Source organism: Sceloporus occidentalis, unplaced genomic scaffold (assembly GCF_023333645.1).
Source record: "Sceloporus occidentalis isolate IW3139 unplaced genomic scaffold, rSceOcc1.0.p SCAF_36, whole genome shotgun sequence".
Taxonomy (NCBI): Eukaryota; Metazoa; Chordata; class Lepidosauria; order Squamata; family Phrynosomatidae; genus Sceloporus; species Sceloporus occidentalis.
This window is the reverse complement of record NW_028317016.1, coordinates 1,321,027-1,330,293: the sequence shown is the minus strand read 5'-3', so window position 1 is coordinate 1,330,293 and position 9,267 is coordinate 1,321,027.

Here is a 9,267-nt window from a genome sequence, read left to right as displayed (position 1 = left end):
ATCACTCTATACTGTTCCATACAGTGGCAGAGCTGGGAGACAGAGGCCTTGCACCCCCACCGCAGGACTCCTGAAAGGTAAGTGAACTTCAAAGTGGGAGAGGGTAGATAGTTAGAAGGGGATAGATAGGGAGAAGGGAGTGAGACGGGGGGATAGGGGGTAGATAGGGAGAAGGGAGTGAGAAGGGGTAGGTAGGACAAAAGGGAGTGAGGAGGGGTAGATAGGGCAATCATACTCCTATCATGCCAAGTCTGCGAGTACATCCTGGAATCTGGGTATGCCTGGGCATGATAGAAATGTGATTGCTGTTAACAATCATATATATATATATATATATATATATATATATATATATTAATATTGTTATTTAATTGTTTTGTCCTATTTTGGTGTTACTTACTTGAAATAAAAGTGTTAGATTTTTTTTTTATGGTGTGGGGGGGGGTCATATTCGGTTTCAGCCAGGTAAATGCTGCATTTTCGTTTTCAGTCCAGAATTCGTTTCGGTGCATCCCTACTACCAATGAAGTGGTAGGCCTACACCACATCAACGTTTGGCTTAGTATATAGTGATAGGAGTTATGCTGCACTATTGTCAATGTCTGGCTCAATGTATAGTGATAGGGATTACGCTGTACCACCGTCAATGTGTGCCTCAGTATATAGTGATAGGTGTTATGTTGTACCACCGTCATTGTCTGCCTCAGTATATAGTGGTAGGTGTTATGCTGTACAACCATCAATGTCTGCCTCAGTATATAGTGATAGGTGTTATGCTGTACCACCGTCAATTTCTGCCTCAGTATATAGTGATAAGTGTTATGCTGTACCACCGTCAATGTCTGCCTCAGTATATAATGATAACAGTAAGTGTTATGCTGTACCACCTTCAGTGTCTGCGCCGGTATATAACGGTAGAAGCTATGCAGTTTTAAAGTGTGGGGGGGGTGCCACATACAGGATCCGCCCCAGGTGCCAAATACTCTAGGTACGCTGCGTGGACAGCCGAGCGTTAACATCTTCGAGGATCAATGTATGAAATAATGAATATACTGTGGTTAATAAACCAAAGCAAGAGAATAAAACAAATTATGCTTATGTCCCTTTCTGTGCTGGGAGACCCTGAAAGCTATGCACTGCTTTACATGGCAGAGAATGTAGAGTAATATATGTGATCAAAGCGGTTACTTACTAACTTTTGTAATATTTCCATATGTTTGTTCCAACCCATCTATATTTACACTGTGTGATGATGTATACCATATCAAGTTTCTCTTGAAGCAGTTGGAATTTGATAGTCTCTATGCGAGCTAAATCTACACCAGTTTACCCACAACTGGCACCTGAGTTGTATTGGTAAATATGCCTCATTAGCATAACAACAAAATATTACATTGTGTCAGAAAGAAACTGATCTCTTGTATCAATATGGAATGAATCAAGTAACAACCTGACACATGGCGAAAGTTCAGCCAACACACAGATCTCATGTTCGGCGGACCCCCGAAAAGTTAGAGTGAAAAATGCAATTACCTCCTATTGTGGGTTGGTGAAAAGGGCAGAGGCATTTTCAATACATGGGCTTTACCCGCAGACAGTGCTATGTCATTACAGTCATATTACAACTGTTTTGCAGCATATGTTGAGCCCAAACGACACGTAATATTTCAGGACAGCAGGCACAGGAACCCCTTGAGCAGTTTTGTAACTTGAGGCTCATTGCTCGGGACTGCAATTATGCTCAGAGCGATGAGATGATCAGATACCACATTGTCTTTGACATACACTCGGCAAAGGGAAGAGAGAAATCAATACATTTTCGGGCCAGATCACATAAATTGGCCTAGGAAGAGCTACTGTTCGTCTCCAGAGGTCAAGACCCAGGCACTCCATGTGGGGACGTCATTCACGAGGTCTCTCACAAGCAATGGCGAACTGGAGGCAACATGGTGCCCCTTGCACACATAAGTATAGACAAGCTTCACAGCCTTGTAGCTCTGACTCAGCGTACCCTACAGAGTGTGGAAAATAAACAATATGCCACCGCCATCAAAATGCGCCACTCCAGCTGCAAAACAAATGCCCATGCTGTGAACAAAGATGACACTGACCAAGAGGAACATGATATGTCAATCTGGAACATTTTAATTAAGTTGACCCTGTGACTCACCAATTGCTGTTCCATTACTGGTCTTCACAGAAGCCATAGGTGTCATGCAAAACGTTAACCGGTTATCACATTACCATTTATTATAATTTGGAAGTAAATTGAGTTTTTCTACAGTTTGAGTAGTACAGGGGATTACCAAATCCTCCTTAGGTATTTTTAAAACCTTAAACAGAACTTGGTGGTGGCAGTGAATAAAGTTTGGGGGTCATGGGGTGAACAGGTTTGGGGTTAAGGTGTAGTTTCTCTGGGCCCTACGGGCAGAGCGGCGAGTTAGCCCACGTGGTGTTTTTTACCATTAACCCATTTCATGTCCGCGTTCCCCACTTAATGTCATGGTGAGAGCCAACAAGGCTTTAGTGACAATAGGTTTTCTAGATTTAACAATATTTGGTTACTATGTTTAACCCGAGATTTCCCTCACTAATAAGCAAAACATTGTTTTGGATGTTCAACAACCATTAATTTAATATGGAGGATTGAAGGAATCAGATCCAGACTAAGTGATACTGAGAATCGAACAATTCTTCCTGGGTCTTTGAGATTGGAGCAATCACATATGAGAATAAGGGACAAGCTTTAAGAATTGTAGATTGCAAGCTTGTTTGAGCAGGGCTCTCCTTGGCTCTTGTTTCTGTAAGTCAAATTATTTTGTTACACAATACATATTATGTTCTGTTTAACCATTGCACAGCACTGCAGAATATGGTGACGGGATATAAAACAATAAATAATAATAATAATCCCAAATATACTCTGGGTGCCGGACATAGAAATTTATCTTTAGACACATTTTCATATATCCTCATCATATATCCTATGTAGCTACTAGTTCAAAGCTGCTTTCACACTTAAGAAAAAACATGTGATTTACCCTGAAGCGATCACATTTTGGATTTAGATAATGTATGTCTATAAAAGCTAAAACTCACAGACTAGTGTGGTATTAGGTCACCATCTGGTCATTCAAGCTTTGGATCCCCCGGGGTGAACTTACTACAAATAACATGATTACAGCTGCATTAAGATGCTTGCTGAAGAAGTGCCAGATAAACTTGTAGATCTATTTCTTCCTGGTTATGAATAATGTGTTCAGATGTTTAAAATATATTTTCAGCATTAAGAAAAACTTGACAAGGAGGGGGCAATCTCATTTTATCTAACCACTTGCTTGTTTCTAAGGTCAATATGAAATGAGTTTGAGCTTTAAAAAGCAGAATTAAAAGACAGTTTATATAGAGAGGATTGTAAGGCCAGGGCCAGACTGGGAAAAAAGCAACCCTTTTCACACCAGTCCCCATATATTTTTTGGGTGGTCGAGCTAATGTGCCCACATGCCACACCAGGGGTGTAACTAGATGTCACAGTGCCCCGGGGAACCCCAGCTTCACCTGAAACATGTCCCACAGTGCCACATTTTCCCTCAAGCAGCTTGTCAGTGCCCACAGCAGCTTTTTCCATTTTTTCCCCAAACAACTTGTCTGTGTCCCTAAACAGCCTGCCTGTGCCATCTCTGCCCCCTAAACAGCCTGTCTGTGCCATCTCTGCTCATGAAAAGGCCTGCCTGTTCCATCTCTACTCCCTAAACGACCTGTTTGTGCCATCTCTGCCCCTAAAGGGCCTGCTTTGTACCAACTCTACCCCCTAAACTTACATGCTAGCATGAGTGTAAATGTGTAAGTGTATGTATGTTAGCATGAGTGTGTATGTGTAAGTATGTAGATGTAAATGTGTGTTTCAGGAACCGGGTAAACAGGTCGAGTAGGAGCCCATTCGCAGGGGATACTTGGGGTTCACGACAGGAAGCCCACTGGCGGGGTGCACGACAGGAAGTCCTATGGAGGGGCGCACAACAGGAAGCCCTCTGGCCGGGTGCACAGCAAGAAGCCCAATGGCAGGGCACACGGAAGGAAGCCCAATGGCAGGGCACACGGCAGGAACAATACAGGGTCAGGTACAGGGCCAGAGCAAAGTGGTCCAAACACATTACAGGGACAGGTAACACACGAGATCTGACATAAATAGGACAGGACAACAAAGTACAGGGCTGACTACACAGGATCAAACAGGACTAGCCTAGGACTATAAGATAACAATTGGAGATTCTGTCACATCATATGGCCATAGTATGCTTAGCCCACCACTACGCCAAAGTACTCCAATATACGGTGGGTCCTAACGCTAAATCCTGCCTACAGAAGTACTAAACAAACTAAACATTGAATCTAAACACATATCAGAGAGACATACCTGTAGACCGCAGACTGAGACAAAACTTAATGGGTGGTGCACAACTTATAAAGGAAACAGAAGCTGAAGCCAAGAGCAGGACTAGAATCAAAGAATCAGAAGATCAGGACAGAGCATAAGGAAATCCAGGAATGGATTGTTGCGAAACAGGGAAAAAACAGAGATATTCAGCTTCGCAGCCTGGATGGGGCATGACAGCGTGTGAGCACAACTGTGCTTACAGCATGTGTAAGTTTGTGAGTATTAGCATAAGTGTGTATGTTTGCATGAGTATCTGTAAGTCTGTGTTAAAATGAGAATGCCCAAGTGCGTGAATGTTAGAATAAGTATGTATATGTGTGTGTCAGCATAAGTGTGTATGAATAACTTTGTGTGTGTTGGCATGAGTGTGTTTGTGTAAATGAATGTGGTAGCATGGGTGTGTGTTTGAGTGTGTCTTAGTGTATGTATGTTTGTAACATGAGTGTGTGTGTTAGTGTGAGAGTTTGGGGAGTGGCAAGGTGCAGATGGGACCACTTGCGTTTCTGTTATGGTCTAGCTGCTTTTCTGCTGCATTGCTGGAGGCTTACAGCCTGGCTGGGTTGCCATGGCTACACTCCTGTCACTCCTGTGACTCAGCCCATTGTCCAGCCCACAGCCAACCCCTTTTGGCTATTTAAGCAGCTAAACTTCACTTCCTCCTGGCCCTTGTGTTGTTTCCGGCTGCAAGTGCTATTGCTGTGTTCCTGAATTCCTGTGTATGACCTGGCTTTCTCTGACGTCCATCCCAGCTCCTGATTCCTGGCTTGTTCCTGACTTCGCTGATCTCTGTATTCCTGACCCCGGCTTGTCTGAGTACCCGTCTTGGTTCCTGACCCCGGCTTGTCTTTTGGTATATGCTTTTGGATCACGATTTGGCTTTGTTCACTATTGTCATTACAATAAAGGTGATTGCATTTTACGTTTTGTGTCCGTCTGGTTCCTGGTCCCTAACATTACACAAGGGCCATGAACCCAGAAGGGGCAGGCAATCCACCAAATGTTTTTACCAGGCTGGACCAGGTAGATCAGCGCATGGACCAATTTGCGCTAGCTCTCCAGACCTTGTTGCTCCGTACTGCACCTCTGGTTCTGCCAGCTCAGGTCCCCACGGCACAGGCTGCCTCTACACCTGCTGCTGCTTCCGTTCCGTCTGCCACTGGTGATTTTAATACTGCCAGAGGCTTGACAGGGTCTGCCCCGCTTCCCGAACGTTATGGGGGCAACCCTAATTTGTGCAGAGGTTTCCTGAACCAGGTCAGTATCTATCTGGAGATGGTACCTCAGGCCTTTCCGTCTGACAGGAGTAAGGTGGGCTTCGTGATTTCTTTACTCTCAGACAGGGCCTTGGCATGGGCGAATCCCCTTTGGGAGACACAGAAACCTTTAGTACACAATTACCCTGAGTTTGTTGCGTCTCTAAAACGGGTATTTGATGTACCGGCACGCTCTGCTTCGGCTGCCAAACGATTAATGTCCATTCGGCAGGGTACAAGGACGGTTTCGGACTATGCTATTGAGTTTCGCACCCTGGCCGCTGAGGTTGGTTGGAATAATGAGGCTCTCGTGGCTGCTTTTTCTAATGGGCTCTCGGATATACTTAAGGATGAGATTGCGGCCCGGGACCTTCCCAGTGATTTGGAGGAATTGGTCTCTTTTTGTATCCTTATTGACTCACGAATCCGTGAGAGACCATCCTTCCGGGAGCGCCTGCGGAGGCCTCCTATACGTTTAGCCCCGAGCTTTTCATCCCCACCCGTGCCTCCCTCTCCTCCCATGCCTCCTGGTCTCGACACTTCGGGCGTTGTGGAACCCATGCAGCTTGGATTTACTCGTCTCTCGGTTGAGGAGAGGGCCTTTAGGAGGAGGGAGGGTCTTTGTCTTTACTGTGGTAAAGCAGGGCACCTGCTGCGAACTTGCCCTACACGTCCGGGAAACGCCTGCACCTAAGGCTCCAGAGGGGACAGTCCTTAGGTGGCGTCTCGGCGTCCCCAGATATCCAGAAGGATAAACCTCTAGTCTCGGTGGGTCTCACTTGGGGCAAGATTTCCGTCATTTCAGAGGCACTCATTGACTCGGGGGCAGCGGGCCTCTTTATTGACAGCACCTTTGCTCAGAAGCACTCTATTCCGTTGCAGCTTCTGACTGCTCCACTTGCCATTGAGGCGATCGATGGCAGACCGTTACAGCCCCCGCAGGTCACCCATGAAACCGCTCCTTTGTCTATGGCTGTTGGGGCTCTCCATCATGAAATTATTCAACTCCAGGTGATACACTCTCCTCATTATCCTGTGGTTTTAGGATATCCATGGTTGCGCAAACATAATCCCGTGTTTGATTGGTTAAGGGCCGAAGTCTTGGCATGGTCGCCTAATTGTTCCAAAACATGCCTAGGGAGAGTGGTGAAGGTGCTAACCACTTCTCCGGTCTCTTTGTTGCCTGAGGAGTATCAAGAGTTTCATGATGTATTCGATAAGGGCCGGGCTGGTGAGCTCCCACCTCACCGCCCGTACGATTGCGCCATTGAGCTGCAACCTGGTGCCATACCCCCTCGAGGTCGAGTCTACCCATTATCTGTCGCAGAGAATAAGGCCATGGAGGAGTATGTTGCGGATGCGCTGTCCCGGGGGTTCATCCGTAAATCCTCTTCCCCTGCTGGGGCCGGATTCTTTTTTGTGAAAAAGAAGAGCGGCGAACTGAGACCCTGTATAGATTACAGGGGGCTCAACCGTATCACGGTTAAGAATGCCTACCCGATTCCACTCATTACCGAGTTATTCGATCGCTTAAAAGGGTCCAAGGTATTTACAAAGCTCGACCTGCGAGGGGCGTATAATTTAGTAAGGATTAAGGAGGGCCACGAATGGAAAACCGCGTTTAACACCAGGAGTGGGCATTATGAATACCTAGTTATGCCCTTCGGTCTCTGCAATGCCCCCGCGGTTTTCCAGGAATTCATAAATGATGTCCTAAGGGACATGCTCCAACAATGTGTGGTGGTATACCTAGATGATATTTTGATCCATTCCACCTCCATAGAAAGCCACCACGCTGATGTAGCCCGAGTCCTACAGAGGTTACGAGAGAATAATCTCTTTTGCAAATTGGAGAAGTGCGAGTTCCACCGCAAGCAGGTCACCTTTCTGGGGTACGTAATTTCAGAGGTCGGTTTCGCTATGGATCCTGAAAAACTCTCGTCTGTTCTCGAGTGGCCACGACCTGTAGGTCTCCGCTCCCTTCAACGGTTCCTCGGCTTCGCTAACTATTATAGGAAATTCATTCGGAATTTTTCCTCTATTGTTAAGCCTCTTACAGACATGACCAAAAAAGATGGCAATGCCTCTCTTTGGTTCCCAGGGGCCATCAAAGCTTTTGAGTCATTGAAGGCCGCTTTTGCCGCAGCTCCTGTTTTGGTACACCCGAAACCCGAACTTCCATTCATACTTGAGGTCGATGCGTCTGAGACAGGGGTAGGCGCCCTCCTGTCTCAACGTCCTACTCCTGAGAGCCAGTTGCACCCATGTGGGTACTTCTCCAAGAAGCTAGGTGCTGCGGAATGCAACTATGAAATTGGTGACCGTGAGTTGCTTGCGATAATACTGGCTCTCAAAGAATGGAGGCATTTGCTTGAGGGAACTTCCGTACCAATCCTAATTCTCACAGATCATAAAAATCTCACCTACCTGTCCGAGGCTAAACGCTTAACTCCGAGGCAGGCCCGTTGGGCATTATTTTTATCCCGTTTTAATTATGTGGTCTCGTACCTGCCGGGGACCAAAAATGTCCGGGCCGATGCTCTCTCTAGACAGTTCTCGAAAGCTAAAGAGGAGTGTCCTCCTAGTCCGATTATTCCCCCAGACCGAGTACTGGCTACCATACGTACCAGCATAACATCTCCCCTCGGGGACAGAATAAGGGCCGCTCAGGTAGATGCACCTGCTGAAACCCCCTCAGGGCGATGTTTTGTACCTGTCAACCTGCGTACCAAGTTACTTTCCACCTATCATAATCCTAAATCAGCAGGTCATCCCGGGAGGAACCAACTTCTCTGGTCGGTTTCCCGTCTCTTCTGGTGGCCAGGAATTAACAAAGATATTGTTGCCTTCGTAGCAGCCTGTCCTGTCTGCGCGCAGACTAAATCACCCCGTCACCTTCCAGTGGGCCTTCTCCAACCCATACCTATTGGTGAGAGGCCATGGTCTCACCTTGCCATGGATTTCATAGTCGATCTTCCGCTGTCTAACGGTAACACAGTTATCCTCATGGTTGTTGACCGGTTTTCTAAAATGATACACTGCATCCCATTCAAAAAGCTCCCTTCCGCTAAGGAGTTGGCTACAGTTTTTATCATGGAGATCTATCGGCTACATGGGGTTCCCAAAGTCATACTTTCTGACCGGGGTAGCCAGTTCGTCTCGAGATTTTGGAAGGCCTTCTGTGCACAACTGGGTATCCAACTCTCCTTCTCCTCGGCCTACCACCCACAATCTAATGGGGCTGCGGAAAGGGCCAATCAGGGCTTGGAGCAATTCCTGCGGTGCTACATCTCGGACCACCAAAATAACTGGTCGGATCTGCTACCCTGGGCGGAATTTGCTCATAATAGTGCTGTTTCGGCCTCTACCCGGTTCTCCCCTTTCATGGTGAATTATGGGTATCAGCCCTCCATGATTCCTGATAATTTCACTTCCCAGGGGATTCCGGCACTGGAGGATCATCTCCAGCAGATCCGTTCCACATGGGTGCAGGTTCAGGAGGCACTTCAACGCTCACAACAGTGTCAGGAGCTCCAGGCTAATCGTAAACGCCTACCCGCGCCTTCCTATCAGGTC